Raw genomic sequence first — 17,478 nt, 5'->3', positions numbered from 1 at the left:
TTTGTATAGTATCTTGCAGGTGTTCTCTAGATTTCTTGTATCTGTCTACTTTCCTAGCATATACTAACATATACTACTGTATATGTCTACTTTTCTAGCAAGATCAGAAAAGTTTTCTTAAATTATTCCCTCAAATATATATCCCAGGTTGTTTACTTTTCCCCTTCTTTCTCAGGAATGCCAAGGTTTGGTCACTTTACATAATCCCGTAGTTCTTGAAGACTTTGTTGATTTTTTAAATTTTTTTTCTTTATTTTTTGACTGGGTTAGTTCAAAATACCTGTCTTCAATCCCTAAAATTCTTTCTTTTGCTTGGACCAGTTTATCGATGAAGCTTTCAGTTGTGTTTTGAAATTCCTTAGGTGAGATTTTCAATTCCAGAAGCTCTGATTGATTTGTCTTTAAGATGTTTATCTCTTTCTTCATTTTCTGGATTAGCTTAGAAGATTATTTGTGTTGATTTTCAACTTTGTCTTTGATCTTATTGTGCTTCCTTGAAATCCATGCTTTGAACTATTTATCTGTCATTTTTGAGATTCTATTTTGGTTAGGGACCATTGCTGGAAATCTAGTGCAATCCCTTAGTGATGTCACTACATTCAGATTTTTTTATGGTGCCAGAATTCTTGTCCTGGTTTCTTCTTATTTGGAGACACTGGCACTTTTAATTTTTGTAATTATTTTCATGCAGGTAGAATTTTTTTTTCATTCTCTTTATTTCCCTGTAATATTATTATTTTTTCTTTCTCTTTTCCTTCCCCTGCCCCAGGTGTGGTGACTGTAGCAAATGCTGGGTAGGGTCTTTTTGGCTTTGCTTTTATAGCCCTATGCACTTCTTTCCACAGGTTTCATATTGAGCTGTGAAGTTTTAACTGCCATATAAGTGCCATAGATGGCACTTATATATCAGAGCCAGTTGTGGCCAACCTGACTGGGTATATACTTGATTCTTGTTTAATGTCAGAAGCTCTCTGTTGCCTCAGTAAGTGGGCTGATTCCTAGAATGCTCTCTGTTCAGCCCATGAGGGTCAGGGCCCAAAAAAGATGGAGCTGAACTGGGCAGGTCTGCCTAAAATTCCCTTGATGGCAGGCACCAGCACAGAGGGAGAATCTGGTGGGCAGCCACCAAATGTCCAGAGGTGTGCCTAGGCATAACGCTGGGAAACATCCTTGGCTCCAAGTTCTCTGCACAGGGATGGGGATGGCCTATACTTCTATTTTATTTTATTTTTTATTTTTATTTATTTATTTATTTATTTATTTATTTATTTATTTTTGAGATGGAGCCTTGCTCTGTTGCCAGACCAAAGTCTAGTGGTGCAATCTCAACAAGTTTGATCTAATTGATATTTATAGAATAATTTCCTCAATAACAGCAGAATACTCATTTTTCTGAAGTGCATGTGAAACATTTACTGAAATGTATCATATCTTGTACATAAAACAAGCACCAATATATACCATAAATTTTAAGACTGAATGCATTCAATCATACAAATTATAATATCTTAACATGATGGAATTAAATCAGAAATCAATAACACAAAGATATATGGAAATAATCCAAATATTGGAGAAAAAAACAACACATTTTTAAATAAGTTGCTGGTCATTGCAACCTCCCTGCTCCAGGTTCAGGGGATGGCCTACACTTTTCTAATCTAGGGAAATAGGTACTCCAGGTGTCTGGAGATATGCCTGAGCCTGGGGCAGAGAGGGTCTCCTTGCATTAAGATCTCTGCATAGGAGGGGTGGGTTGGCTCAGGCTGCTGATCCAGGTTAGCTGATGCTCCAAATGCTTGGAGATCTGTCTGGGTGTGGACCAGACAGGTCCTCTCTGCCACGTGATCTATGTCCAGGAATGGTGGTGTGTCTCAGGTTGCTGATCCAGGTGAACAAGTACTCCAGATGCTGACAGATCTGCCCGGGCATTGAGCAGAGAAAGCCCCACTGCACCAAGATCTATGTCCAAAAAGGGGGCATGGCTAGGGCTGCTGAACCAGGTGAACAGGTGCTCTGAATGCCTGGAGATCTGCCTGAGTCTGGAATGGAGAGGTCCTCCATTGCATCAGAGTTTCTGCACAGGAAGGGTGGGATGGCTCAGGCTGCTGATCCTGGTAAGTGGTGCTTCTAGTGCCTGGAGATTTTCCTGGGGATGAAGCAGAGTCTCCCAGCACTAAGATCTCTATGCAGGAGGGGTGGGGTGATTCAGGCTGCTTGACCAAGCAAGCAGGTACTCTGAATGCCTAGAGATCTTTCTGGAACAGAGAGAGCTCCAGTTAGCAAATGTTTTCATAGAAATAATGCAAATGAGAAGGCAGTGGAGTAGCATCTTCTATTTCCAGGAAAACTATCTTTCAAAAATGAAGACAAAATGACGACTTTTTCAGACATATAAAATCTGAATGAACTAATTTCCAACATACCTACACCAGAATAAATGTTAAAGGAAGTCCGTTATGAAAAAGAAAAATGATACCAGATGGAAATCAGGTTCCATGCAAAGAAACAAGAACACTGGGAATGGTAACTCTATAAGAAAATGTACAACATTTTTCTTATTAATGTTTAAAGGTGATGGATTCCTTAAACAGATATCATAACAACGTATTGTGGGAAGTATAACATATCAAAAGTACAATATATTACAAAAGTGACATAAAACTAAGGGAAGGAGAAATGGAAGATACTGTCATCAAGTTCTTTTGTCATACAAAGTAGTATAATAGCACTTGGAGGTAGACTGTGGTAATTTAAATATGCATGCTTTTAAGAATGATACAATGGACTCTTTGGGGAAAGGGTGAGAGGTGGGTGAGGGATAAAAGACTACATATTGGATACAATGTACACTACTTAGGTGATGGGTGCACCAAAATCTCAGAAATCACCACTAAAGAACTTATTCAGGTAACCAAATACCACCTGTTCCCCAAAAACCTATTGAAATTTTTTTTAAAGTGCATCCTTTAAGTTATAAAGCATGCACTAAAATAACAACAAAAAAGTTATAGATACTTGTTCAATGAAGAAATAAAATCGAGTGATAAAAATATTCAGTTAATGCAAAAGAAGGGAGAAAAAGAATGAGTGGAGCAAATAGAAAACAAACAGCAAGGTAATAGACCTAAACACAAAATATTAATAGCACATTAATTGTAAGTGATCCATATACTCCAATTAAAATTCAGAATATAATAGAGTGAATAAAATAGAACAATCATTTAAATTCTACTTACAAGAAACACATTTTAAATATAAAGACACAAATAGGTTAAAATTTAAAACAGTAAAAGATAAATCATGGTAACACTAGTTTTTAAAAAAGCTAGAGTTGCTATATTAATAATAGAAAAAGTAGATTTTAGAACAAAGAACATTACCAGAGGTAAAGAAAGTCATTTTTTGTTAATAAAGTGATCAGTTCATCAACAAGATATAAAAATCCAAAAATACACAATTAATAAAAGATCTTCAAAATACAAGAAGCAAGCACTGATAGAACAGCAAAAAAAGAAAAATTCACAATTACAGTCACAGATTTCAATACTCTCCTCTCAATCATTTATTTTAAAAAGTAGAAGACAAGAACTTGAGCAACATTATCAACAAGTTTGATCTAATTGATATTTATAGAATAATTTCCTTAACAACAGCAGAATACTCATTTTCCTGAAGTGCATGTGAAACATTTACTGAAATGTACCTTATCTTGTGCATAAAACTAGCACCAATATATACCATAAATGTTAAGACTGAATGCATTCAATCATACAAATTATAATCTCTTAACATAATGGAATTAAATCAGAAATCAATAACACAAAGATATATGGAAATAATCCAAATATTAGAGAAAAAAACCCACATTTTTAAATAAGTTGCTGGTCATAGATGAAATCAAAAGGGAACTTAGAAAGTATTTTATATGAATGAAATGAAACATAAAATGATAGTCTTGACCTTCACTCTCTACATACCGCCAATGCTTGCATATTTTATTTTATATCTTTAACAAAAGTAATACATTTAACTAAAATTTTGTTAAGTACTTCACACAAAATTAAGTTTAAAAGCTCAACTAACTAAATTATCAACAAATATTAAATTCTTACTATTCTGTTTATATGGTGAATTACATAAACATATGCTGCCATTTTACAAATTGCATTTCTGTGACAGGTGGCCTATAAGAAACAAATTAGAGAACATGACTCCATATCTAGAAAACCCCACAGTCTCACCTTAAAAGCTCTTCCAGCTGAAAAACAACTTCAGCAAAGTTGCAAGACGCAAAATCAATGTACAAAAATCACTAGCATTCCTATACAGCAACAGCCAAACCAAAAGCCAAATCAGAAAGGCAATCTCATTTACAGTTGGCACAAAAAGAATAAAATACCTAGGAATACATCTAACCAGGGAGGTGAAAGATCTCTACAATGAGAATTACAAAACACTGCTCAAAGAAATCAGAGAATACATGAACAAATGGAAAAACATCCCATGCTCATGGATAGAAAGAATCCATATTATTAAAATGGCTATACTGCCCAAAGCAATTTACAGATTCAATGCTATTTCTATCAAACTAGCAGTTATATTCTTCACAGGACTAGAAAAAAATATTTTAAAATTTAAATGGAACCAAAAAAGAGCCCAAATAGTCAAGGCAATCCTAAGCAAAAGAAACAAAACTGGAGGCATCATGTTACCTGACTTCAAACTGTAACACAAGGCTACAGTAACCAAAACAGCATGGTACTGGTACAAAAGCAAGCACACAGACCAATGAAACAGAATAGGGAGCTTAGAAATTAGGGTGCACATCTATGACCATCTGATTTTTGACAAGGTTGACAAAAATAAGCAATGGGGAATACACTGTCTATTCAATAAATGGGGCTGAGATAACTGGCTAGCCATATGCAGAAGATTGAAGCTGGACCCCTTACTTACATCATACACAAAAGTCAACTCAAGATGGATCAAAGACTTCAATGTAAAACCCAAAACTATAAAAACACTGGAAGACAACCTAGGCAATACCATCCTGGACATAGGAACAGGCAAAAATTTCTTGACAAAGACACCAAAAGCAATTGCAACAGAAGCAAAAATTGACAAGTGGGATCTAATTAAACTTAAGAGCTTCTGCACAGCAAAAGAAAATATCAACAGAGGAAATAGCCTACAGAATGGGAGAAAATATTTGCAAACTATGCATCTGACAAAAGTCTAATATCCAGCATCTATAAAGAATTTAAATTTACAAGAGAAAAACAACCCCATTAAAAAGTAGGCAAAGAACATAAACAGACACTTCTCAAAAGAAGACATGCATGAGGCCAACAAGTATATCAAAAAAAGCTCAGTATCACTTATAATTAGGGAAATGCAAATCAAAATCACAATGAGATACCATCTCACATGAGAATGGCTGTGATTAAAAAGTTTAAAAGTAACAGATGCTAGTGAAGTTGTGGAGAAAAGGGAACACTATACACTGTTGGTGGGAGTATAAATTAGTTCAACCTTTGTGGAAAGCAGTATTGCAATTCCTCAAAGATCTAAAAGCAGAACTACCATTAGACTCAGCAATCCCATTACTGAGTATATACCCAGAGGAATATAAATTCTAACATAAAGATACATAACAGTCTCTAACACGACTGTTCATTGCAGCACTATTCACAATAATAAAGACATGGAATCAACCTAAATGCCCATCAATGACAGGTCTGATAAAAAATTATGGTACATATATACCATGGAACACTATGCAGCCATAAAAAAGAACAAGATCATGTCTTCTGTGGGAACATGGATGGCACTGGAGGCTGTTATCCTTAGCAAACTAACACAAGAACAGAAAATCAAATAATGTTCTCACTTATAAGTGGAAGCTAAATGATAAGAACTTAAAATGTAAAGAAGGAAACAACAGATGCTGGGGTTTACTTGAGGCAGGAGGATGGGAGGAGGGAGAGTAGCAGAAAAGATAACAATTTGGTACTGGGTTTAATACCTGGGTTATAAAATAATATTTACAATAAACCCTCATGATGTGTGTTTACCTATGTAACAAACCTTCACATGTACCCCCAAACCTAAAATAAAAGTTAAAAAAAGAAACAAGTTAAATATTCTCTAACAATCACAAATTCAATAAATTATTAAGTGACAGTTTCTCTCCTCTTGTTGTCTCCCTCTTTCTCTTTCTTTCTTTCTCCCTCTAATCTCAGACTTAGTTTTTGTTTAAAGAGTCAAAGCGTTTTTAGAGGTTTATTATAAAAATAACATTTTCTTCCCAGCCTTCCTTCACTCTCACCTTTCATTTTATATTCCAAAGATGCAACTACTTTCATCTGTTTTGATTGTTTCTTTTGAAATGTTTTAATATTGAGAATTTATCTATTTCTAACCACCACTCCAAAACTCCACATAGTACGCTTTCTGTCACCCAACTCAATCCTCCTATAATAGCTATATCATAATTTGGTTCAATTAATACTTAATATTTACTTTATTTTGACTACAAACATGAGATTGCTTTTCCTTTCCTGCACAATGTTTTTCCTTTGATATTAATAATGGCCTTATTTTAAAATTGTCTTAGCTTTTAAAATATTCTTTTCAATAAATTCACCACAGACAATATTGTCTGGTGTTGCTTTTAAAATTCTTTTTCTTTTATTTTTTATTTTTATTTTATTTATTTATTTTTTGAGATAGGGTATCATTCTGTTACCCAGGCTGGAGTGCAGTGGCACAATTGCAGCTCACTGCAGCCTCAGCCTACTGGGCTCAAGCAATTCTCCCACCTCTCAGCCTCTAGAATAGCTGGAACTACAGGTGTGTGCCATCACATACAGCTAACTTTTGTAATTTTTGTAGAGACGGGGTTTTTCCATGTTGCCTAGGCTGGTCTCAAACTCCAGGGCTCAAGCGATCCACCTGCTTCAGCCTCCCAAAGTCCTGGGATTACAGGTCCAGGCTTTCCTTTATATTTTATCTTTGGTTTTTTCTCTCCTTTTGGAAACTTTTAGAATATTAATTTAGTTTCTGGTGTTATTATTTGCATGATAATATATGTTGATGTGGTCTATTTTCTTCCACTGTACTAGGCACTATGTGAGCTTTTGTAACCTGAAAACTAAAGACCTCCAGTCCTGATAATTTTATTTAATTATTTTAATGAATATTCCCTTCCCTACGTCTACTCTGTTCTTTCTTTCTGAGACTCTTGATTAATATATTAAGCCTCTTTGACAGTTCTTCTATTTATTTCCTTTCTCCCAATTTTCCATCTCTATGTCTTTTTTCTACTTTTCTGGAGATTTCATCAACTTTACCTTCCAACCTTCCTGTAGCATTTTAATCATTTTCTAACTTTCTAAGGATATTTCTTATTCCTGGGTTCTCCCTTTTTTATATTATCTCCTGTTAAATATAGTGAACTCCAAGTTTCTCTTCAAAGAATCAGTATGCCAGTATGTTCAGCTCTCTTATTCTTTGTTCTCCATTTTAAAGTTTAACTTCCTGGTTCTCTTCACCCCCTTGTCTCTAGTTTCAGTAAACAACTTTCATGCCAGTTCTAATCAGTAGTTCACATCTGTTCCCCTGGTCACCTGCTTTGACTTGAGTCACCCCTGGTCACCTGCTCCATCCTGAGTCACCCCTGGTCACCTTCTCTAACCTGAATCATCCTGAGTCACCTGTTCTGTAACCCCCCTTACCAAAGTACTCACCCCACCATTCTGGCTAGTTGTACCCCTGCTCTCTTTAAAATAGCCTATCGGAATTAGCTTAGACTGTGTGGTCCAACCCTAGCCAATAGGTTAATGACACAGCAGTAGGAGCTACCTGTGTGAGGAATAAAAACCCCTTCCCCTCCCTTGTTCAGGTGTGCTCTTGCCATTGCTCCATCTATGAGTCACACCCTTCTAAAGAAGTAAAAATTGCCTTGCTGAGAAAATTAAATTTATGTTCAAGTGCTCTTTCTTTTATGGCACCGAAAAATTTATTTATAACATCTTCTGAACTTATTTTGCATATACAATATGTTATTTTAGCTCTCTGGGGATATTGACAGTTTTTATTTTCTTTTATTTTTGGTAGAGTTTATCTCCCTGCATAGTTTCTGTTTTCAACAGCCTTTTTTTTCTTTTTCTTTTTTTCTGTTTGCTTTTATCTCTAACTTTCACATCAGAGACTTTTCTAAGTTGCCTAAAGATTCTGTGTTTCCTATTTAGACTTAAGAGTGGGGCACTAAAAACAATGGGAAGCTCTTCTTATGTGGATAGAGCTTATCAACCATGTGTTTCATTGTAGAGTCATCTGCCTAGACTGCTTAGTTGGGAAACCAGTAGTTTCTCAACTACTTCCTTATCTTTCTTCTCCCAACCCCACCCTCACCCCAAGAGAAGACTCTTTCAGTGTTCTGCTTGGGGTTTGAGTCTTACTTCCAACGTTTTGAAAGAGTCAAGTGAGAAGCAGAGGTAGAGGTCAAAGAATCACCTTGAAATCTCTCACTTAATTCCCCTGTTGTCTGTATGAAAGCCCTGATACACAGGGTAATTACTCTTTCCTTACATTTCCCAACAGTTCAGAGATCCGTTGCATTTTTACTTTCCATAGAATAAATCTCCATTATTTTGCTCTTGTTGTCTGTAAAACCCAAAAATCTGAGACAGGTCTCAGTTAATGTAGAAAGCTTATTTTGCCAAGGTTGAGGACGTGCGCCCATGACACAGCCTCAGGGGGTCCTGATGACAATGTACTCAAGGTGGTCAGGGCACAGCTTGGTTTTATACATTTTAGGGAGACATGAGATATCAATAAATATATGTAAGATATACATTGGTTCTGTCTGGAAAGATGGGACAACTCGAAGCAGGGAGGGGGTTTCCAGGTCACAGGGAGGTGACAGATAAATTGTTGCATCCTTTTGAGTTTCTGATTAGCCTCTCCAAAGGAGGCAATCAGATATGCATTTATCTCAGTGAGCAGAGGGATGACTTCGAATAGAATAAGAGGTAGGTTTGCCCTAAGCAGTTCCCAGATTGACTTTTCCCTTTAACTTAGTGATTTCGGGGACCAAAGATTTATTTTCCTTTCACGTGTCACACAACTTCACAGAATAACCTAGTGAACTGATAGGCTTAGAAGCTTTTTAGGTAGACCTCTTGATTTCAGTTGTAGTCAAGAGTTTATAGATTTACCTAATACTTCTATTTAGGTTGGTGCAAAAGTAATTGTGGTTTTTGTCATTTCTTTTAATGGCAAAAACCACAATTACTTTTGCCCCAACCTAATATACATATTTTTTCTAAGCCTGTTGGGAGTTCTGCAGGGCCAATATTGTCATCTCTCAGATTTCCCAAAAGCTAGTAAATTATCCAAATTCTCAAGTTAAGAACCTTTCCAGATTCCAAACTTTTGCTGTTATCATCTTCCCTCTTTAGGAGGATGCAGAATTAAATCCCCTCAAACTATGATTTTAACAGACACCTCTCCTATTCTTTAGCCTGTGCAGCTCCATAAAGTCAACCAGTACAGACAGAATTAATCTGGCTCATTGTTTGACTGATGGATTTTTAAAATTATTATTAGGATCAAAATGATTAACCCTGTCTTTCTGAGCAAGACTAGTCTAATCCGGGACTCCTCACAAGGAGCAACTAAATTCTAATCTGACCTTGGAAACCAACTTGTTAATACTTCTCCCTTACACACTGAAAAGGGGAGAAAAGTACCTGTCTGGGGACTAATTCTTCAGCAAACCTGAAGTTACTGTGTGTGATGAAAGGTAAAAGGCCAGAGTTAAGTGGAGCAATTTTCAAGATATAAATAGATATCTATTATAACCAGGAGTTGAGGATTTGTCTAGACTGGTGTTTCTTACATTCTTAATGTTTGCACATTCTCATTCAGAAACCCCTAATGTGTCTAGGGGTTGCTAGAAGCTGACTCCCTAGGGCTAGTACTTGGAAACTTATATTTTCAACATGCTTTCCATGGAATTGTTATGCAGACTAAAGTTTAAGAATCCTGCTTTAGGACAAAGATAGAGGCACTTTTGGAGAAGTAAGTAGGGCCAAACAATGGAGGTCTTTGTATGTGGATAAAGGAATTTAGATTACATTCCATACACAACTAAGAGTCAATGAAAGATGTTCATTTGTTTGTTTCTCTGTTCTTTCTTTCAAGAAATATATGCCGAGTGATTATTACATGTTGGAAACTGGGGATTATAGAGGGAAATCATGTACTCATGAGATGCAGTGTAATACATACATATATATGTATTAGTGTTCCAATAATGGAACACATTTATATATATATATATTTTTTTTTTTAAAAAACAGATTGTTATGGACTAAATTGTGTCTCTCCCAAAATTTATATTAATATATTGAAGGCCTAACCCTCAATGTGACTGTATTTGGAGACAGGGCCTTCAGGAGATCATTAAGGTTAATTATATCCTAATAGTGGGGTTCCAATAAGAACATATTGGTATCCTTATAAGATGAGGAAGGAGATCAGAAATCTTTCTTTTTCTCTCTGTCTCTCTCTTTCTCTTTTTCTCTTTCTCCATTTATGCATGCACAAAGAAAAGGCCATGTGAGGACACAGCAAGAAGGCATCCATCTATAAGCCGGGAAGAGAGACCTTACCAGAAAGCAACCTGATCTTGGACTTCCAGCCTCCAGAACTGTGAGAAAATGCATTTCTATTAATTAAGACACTCAGTTTGTGATATCTTCTTATGAAAATTCTAGTAGACTAATATTAAGCCATTTACTAGGATGTATCCAGTGGCTATATACTTCAGGTGAAATGTCATGGAAACATGCATAGGATGTTATGGGAACCTAGATAGTTGAGGAAGGCTTCCAAGAAAGATAAGAATTGAATTGAGTCTTGAGTGGTGAGACTCAAGAGTCAATGAGAAAACCATGTTTAATGGAGAATTAAAATATTATAGAAAAAGGGAATCTTGATCCAGGGGTGCAGAGGCAAGACAGTATAAGAAGCCATCAGTGTGGGTGAAGGGCAGGGTCACCAAGGAAGGGAAACCAGGGATTAGGCTTGAGAAACAACAGGGCGAGAGTATGAGGAGCCCAATCTTCTTCACTAAAAGAGCCTGTTTAAGAGGGAGAATTTTATAACTAGAAAGGACATGTTCTTTGAAATCAAACAAACACTTGAATTCTGACATTTACCACTAGCCCGTTTATGCCTGAGGTTGCAATTTTTTGAATTTTTGTAATCAGACCTTGGTCATAACCTTGAGCAGTAGGATATAAGTAACTCCCACATGCTTAGCATTCCAATAATGGAACACTAGGCATAATTAATATCTGGTCATCTTGGACAAATTGCTTAGCCATTCTTAATAACAGTTTATTTATATGTGAAGTGAGGATAATAACAGTAGCTATTTCTCAGGGTTGTTTCAGGAATTAAATTAGACAATATAAGTGGAGCACTTAGCAGAGCTCCTGGCTTCTGGTATGCATTCACCAAAAGAGACCTGCTATAATTTTCCTGAGTATAAAGGAGAACCAAGGAAGAGGAGTAAGTAAAGAGCAATGTGGTCAGATTGACACTTTAGGAACAGATCTTTGGTTATAATGTGGAGAACTGATTGAAGGGAAAGGAACTTTAGTCAAAATAAATGTATACAAATAAGAAATTATTTTTAAAATTTACAAATATGGGCACTTACTTTGCTCCAAGCATTGTTAATTCCCTAGGTTGATTGCATGCATAATCTTATTTAATCCAACCACTAACTGAGATCAGGGAAGGCAAATAACTTGCCTATATTAGTTCATTCTTGCATTGCTATAAAGAAATACCTGAGACTGGGTAATTTGTCAAGAAAAGAGGTCTAATCGGCTCATGCTTTTCCATGCTGTATAGAAACACAGCGGCTTCTGCTTCTGAGGAGGCCTCAGGAAGCTTCCAATTCTGGCAGAGGCAAGGTAGGAGCGAAACATCTTACGTGGCAGAAGTAGGAGCAAGAGAGAGGCAGGGGGAAGGTGCTACACACTTTAAACAGCCAGATCTCACAAGAACTCGCTCACTATTGCAATGCCAGTACTTAAGGGAAATCCACGCCCATGATCAAATCACCTCCCACCAGGCCCCACCTCCAACACTGGGGATTACAATTCAGCATGAGATTTAAGCAGGGACACAGATTCAAACCATATGATTGCCCAAGCCCACATAGTTAATAAGTAGATGAGTCAGAATTCAAACTCAAGTTTGTGTTCCCAAAATCTGCACTTGGTCTCTAAGTCATGTTGCTTCCTTTCCTCATGTTGGCTAATTCATCCTTGAGATTACAAATCAAAGGTCCTATGCTTGTCCTAGAAGCAGCACTTTGAGAGCAAATCCCTTGACTTGACATTTGACAGCATGTAAAAATAATATTAATACTATAATAATAACAGACATTTGCTTAATATTTAGTATCTCTCAGGTATATATATACTGTTCACACATTTAATGCTTCCACAAGCAAGAAAAGAGTCCATTTATTTTTCCCTCTGTGGAGGCTAACTATCAGAGTCAATATATTACCAACCTAGAAAATTAACAATTCACTGCCCTTGTATCAACCAGGCTTCCTGACTTTAATGCAGAAAAGACATTAGTTGCACACCAAAGATTAATATGGTAAGAAAAGGCAGCACTAGAAAGAGAATAACAGCATGGCTAATAAAACAGCCTCTATTTAACTCCTTGAAGATCTTTATCTAATGAACAAAATGCAGAGATCCAGAGTGGTTCATCAAGTCTTGCCTTCACCAGGATAATGTTTGCTTTGATTTTCTTTTCCCAAGAATTGTGGAATTTAAATCCTGTGCTGAGACTTGTTTTCATGTTCTCTCATAAGATGATCTTATTGAGCCCAGTGTTTAGCAAAAGGAGGGGCTAGAAACCCAGAAATCTGGAAGAGGGGCTTTCCAGGAAGGTTTCAAGGCAAAATGAACCCTGAGTTGACACCTAGAAAGATGAGCAGGAGTTAGCAGCTGATATGGTTTGGGTTTGTGTCCTCACCCAAATCTTATGTTGAATTGTAATCCCCAATGTTAGAGGAAGGGCCTTGTGGGAGGTGACTGGATCACCGGGGCTGGATTTTCCCCTGCTGTTCTTGTGATGGTGAGTGAATTCTCACAAGATTTCATGTGAGAACCTCCCCCTTCGCTCTCTTCCCCCAGCTCCAGCCACGTAGGACATTCCTGCTTCCTCATTCGCCTTCCACCATGATGATAGGTTTCTCAAGGCCTCCCAGCCATGCTTCCTGTACAGCCTGCAGAACCATGAGCCAATTAAATCTCTTTTTATAAAAAACAAAATTACCAAGTCTCATGTAGTTCTTTATAGCAATGCAATAATGGACTAATACAGCAGGCAAGGAGTGGGTAAAAGGTAGGTGTGTAAATGGAAGTTAGAGGCAGGAAGGCGAACCAGTCAAGAAAATAGGATGTCTAACAGGAAGAGTCAGCAAGATCCAGCTGTGGGGTGTGGGGTGCCTGTGTACCTGTGCACGTGTATCTGAAGATGTAAATGGGTACAAGAAGCCGAGGGCTTTTGAGGCCCTATGAGATGATCTCAATGTCATTGCAAGGGCTGTGGGATAAACTGTAGCCAGGTGTGACATCAGCACATTGCATTTTGGAAAGATTACCAGCCACAGGGTGAAAAACGAATGACTGGCCAGGTTGAGATAGGGAGCCCAGTCAGGAGGTTATTTCTCTAATATTGATACCAGATGAGGTGGGCCTGGGTTAGGATAGCAGGAGAGGTTTTTAATCCCTACATCGTGGTCATTTTTGCACAGTTTTCCAAAGTTGTTCTGATGATAAAATTCCCCAAATTGAAAAAACCAAGAGTTCAATTGTGACTTCGCCATTGCAGAATAGATATGAGTTATCACCTTTCTTGTTCTAGACACTGCAGAAAATAGTCATGTGTATTTTTTTTGGTAGCAGTACCATATTGTTATTAATATGACAATTGCAATAGACTAAAACACATTAATCCTTTTTTGTGCCGTCAAGGTACATATATTATTTCTCTGATAATGGGGCAAATTTTCAGTCCATGTGCACAACGTTACATTTATGCTTGGTAAATATACATTTTTTTTAGATTTCACACATTACAGGAGGCTGGCTGAGTATATTTTAGATTTTAACTCTAATATTCACATGGTGTTTCAGACTAAAATGACTATGGTCTTTAAGTCATGCAGGACTTGGTTAAAATCCTTGCTTGGCCACTTACTTGTTCTTTGGCATCGGGAGCTCAACTTTTCTAACCTTAGTTGCTGTTGGTAGTGGTGGTGTAATCAAAAGTTGATTATACTCTTACATTATATATTACATGATATATATATAATACCGTTATGAGGATTTATAGAAATAATACATGTAAATGCTTGCCACATAGTTACCAAATGCTAATCATTAAGCTGTTGCTTCTTGACTCTAAGTACACTGTTTATTCTCAGCTTCACGACACTGTTGCTGGGATTCTGCAAATCATTTTACCCTTTGCCTGTTGGCCTCCTGGTTGGTTCTGTTCACAGAGGGCACTGGAAGAAGCCCAGAAGACTAGAGGAGAAAGAAGGGACTGAAGGGACTTGCTCCTTCCTGCTTGCTGTTGTCACTCCGGCAAGGGTTCTTCATCCAAGGAGTGGCAGTTGGGTTTAGGAGCAGCAGATGAGACCAATTTCTAGTTTTCCCAATGCTCTCAGGACTATCTTCATCATCCATCTGCCAGAAACACAGTACAAGATGGACAGTGCCCCTTCCTGTGAGGTCTAAGTCCCAGCTTGAGGTTCTTTTTTCAAGCTCCAGAGATACCAGCACCACATGGGCACTACCCTGCCTTAGGTTCCTAACTCCACAGGCTCCTCTAAGCTTCTAAGTTCCAATGACCCCAACACTTCCCCTTTGTTTCCTTAGCTGGGAGTGTGGCCGTTACCTGCCATTACTGTCTTTGTACCATCTCAGTGTTTCCTTTTCTTGCTTTTCCAGCTCGCCCTGATTTGCCGATTCCCTACGTTATATTCTCTCTGTTAAAACTAGTGTGGTTCTAGTTTCCTTAACATACCTTCTTTTTATCTCTAATACTGTATCACTAGAAATTTTGATAGTCTTTGGGCTAAATAAAAGTCTTCCGGCCAGGCTGTTGGCATTTTCACCACCAAAATCTATCTATTAATAGTAAAACAGTACAGATACAGGATGCAGCAGAGGGATTTGTGTTTTCCACTGGGTACATTTCCCCTGTCTTCACAAACAAGAGTTTATTAGCACTCATGCTCTCTGGCTTTGGGTTTTGTTAATGAGGCTTTGAACTGAGTGATCAAGCACAGAATTAATAGTTCTATTCAGAAGTTCACTCACCTTATAGCAAATACTATCTCAAGGAATATTTACTATTTACCAAGAATTCTTTAAGTGCTTTATGTATAACTCATTTAACCCTCAATAAACTTCTGGGAGAGTTTACTGTTTTTATCATCATCCTTATTATACTGTGGACAAAAGAGGTTAACAAAATTGCTTACATTTGTTGTAGTGGGTTAAATGGTGGTACCCCAAAATAAATGTCCACCTAGAATCTGTGAATGTGATCTTGGTTGGGAAAACTGTCTTTGCAGATGTCATTACGAATCTCAAGATAAGATGATCCTGGATTAGGGTGGACGTGAACCCTAAATAACACAAGGGCTCTTACGAAGGAACAAAAGGGAAGAGAAACACAGAGAAGAAGTGAAGTGATGTGAGGATGGAGGCAGAGATTAGAGTGACATTTGTACAAGCCAAAGAATGCCAAGAATTGCTGGCAGCTAGCAAAACTCAGAGGGAGGCATAGAACATTCTCTTTCTGTGCCTCCAGAAGGAAATGACCCTGATAACATTTTGGACTTCTGGCCTCCCAAACTGTGAGATAATAGATGTCTGTTGTTTTAAGTCACCAAGTCTGTAGTAATTTATTGCCACAGCTCTAGGAAGCTAATGCATTTGTAAGAGACGGTCAGTAGTCAAGGTGGAACTTGAACCCAAGTAGTCTGTTTCTGGTGCCCAGGTGCTCAACTGTTTTCATAGACTTCCTTCCTATCCTGCAGACAGCCTCAGCAATTGAAAAGATGCATGCTGAATTCTCCCAGGAAGAGGAATGAAACCTGTAGGAGATGAGAAAACGTATAGTTTCTCCCCTGGAACTAGGGATAGAATTGGAGTTTGGGGCCTCAAGAGTCAGTCATAGCTGTGTTCTCGCCTTCATGTATGGTCACAATCCCCCCCTCTCCAATGGGTGACAATACCTCTGATGGGGTAGATTGGTGACACCGATATGATAGAACACTTGGAGTAAGAGCTTCTGGAACCACAGTGAAAAAGATCACCTACCCCAGCTTGGCAATGCAGCCAGAAAGTTCACTGCCTTAATGGCACAGGTACCTGTGGCACATCAGCTGTAAGTAGTGTAAACTTTCTTGATGATCTGCCTGTTGTAAGACCTTAAAATCTTTACATAATCCTGTGGGAATAGATGAGATAGTCTTCTTGATAAAGATTGAGGTTGAATTTTCTACAAGCCCAGTGTGTAGGAGCTAGAAGTAGATAAAACATGATTTGGAGAAACTGATAAATGAGTGAATGTGGCATGTATTGCAGTTTTGAGTTGTAGGGAGTAAAACTGATAGCAGATACCCACACGTATTTGTTAGTTCCTAGAAAAATTTTATTAATGGGCATCCATGGATGAATGAGATATTATGGATGTCTCCAGGGAATACTTGAACTATTGGAGTTATATGTAAAGTGCGTGAGTCTACAACTTTGAGAGTATATTTCAAACAATCCACATTCCTCAACATAGCAGGAATCACCAGCCTACATGAATTGCAAAGGACTTTCTATCCTTGACATTTTGTAACTCAGTTACTTTGCAATGGAATAGCATAGGAATCTGTATAATTCCTACCAGCAGAGTATCAGTAAGGTGAATAGAAGCTAAAAAGGCACCGTTTACTCTCAGTTTTGTTGAGTAAAGAATATAAAGACATATTCTGCTGTGTATTATCCTTGTTCTGCTCCAGCAGAAATCCCCCTGAAACTACATTTCATTGAATTGATCTTAGTTCTGACTTCAGGACTCATGGATTTTCAAGGTTATTAGTTTGTTTAATCCTAGATTATAGCTAATGATGTTTAAATTTAGAAATAAGAGAGTTCCAGGTATGAAGATTATTTTTTCAATTAAATAAATAACAGCTTAGAGCATAAATTCAAGAGTATTTTATCAGGTGCTCATAAAAACATGCTTATTTTCATCCCCCAGAATATTATAAGCATCACCACCATGCTGAGGCCTGTGAGTCATAGTGAAGCTAGCTGGGGCTCAGAGGTCAGCAGTTCAGTAGAATAGCAGTGGTGGCAG

This window comes from Pan troglodytes, chromosome 7 (genome assembly GCF_028858775.2).
Source record: "Pan troglodytes isolate AG18354 chromosome 7, NHGRI_mPanTro3-v2.0_pri, whole genome shotgun sequence".
Classification (NCBI taxonomy): domain Eukaryota; kingdom Metazoa; phylum Chordata; class Mammalia; order Primates; family Hominidae; genus Pan; species Pan troglodytes.
This window is presented reverse-complemented; position numbering follows the sequence as displayed.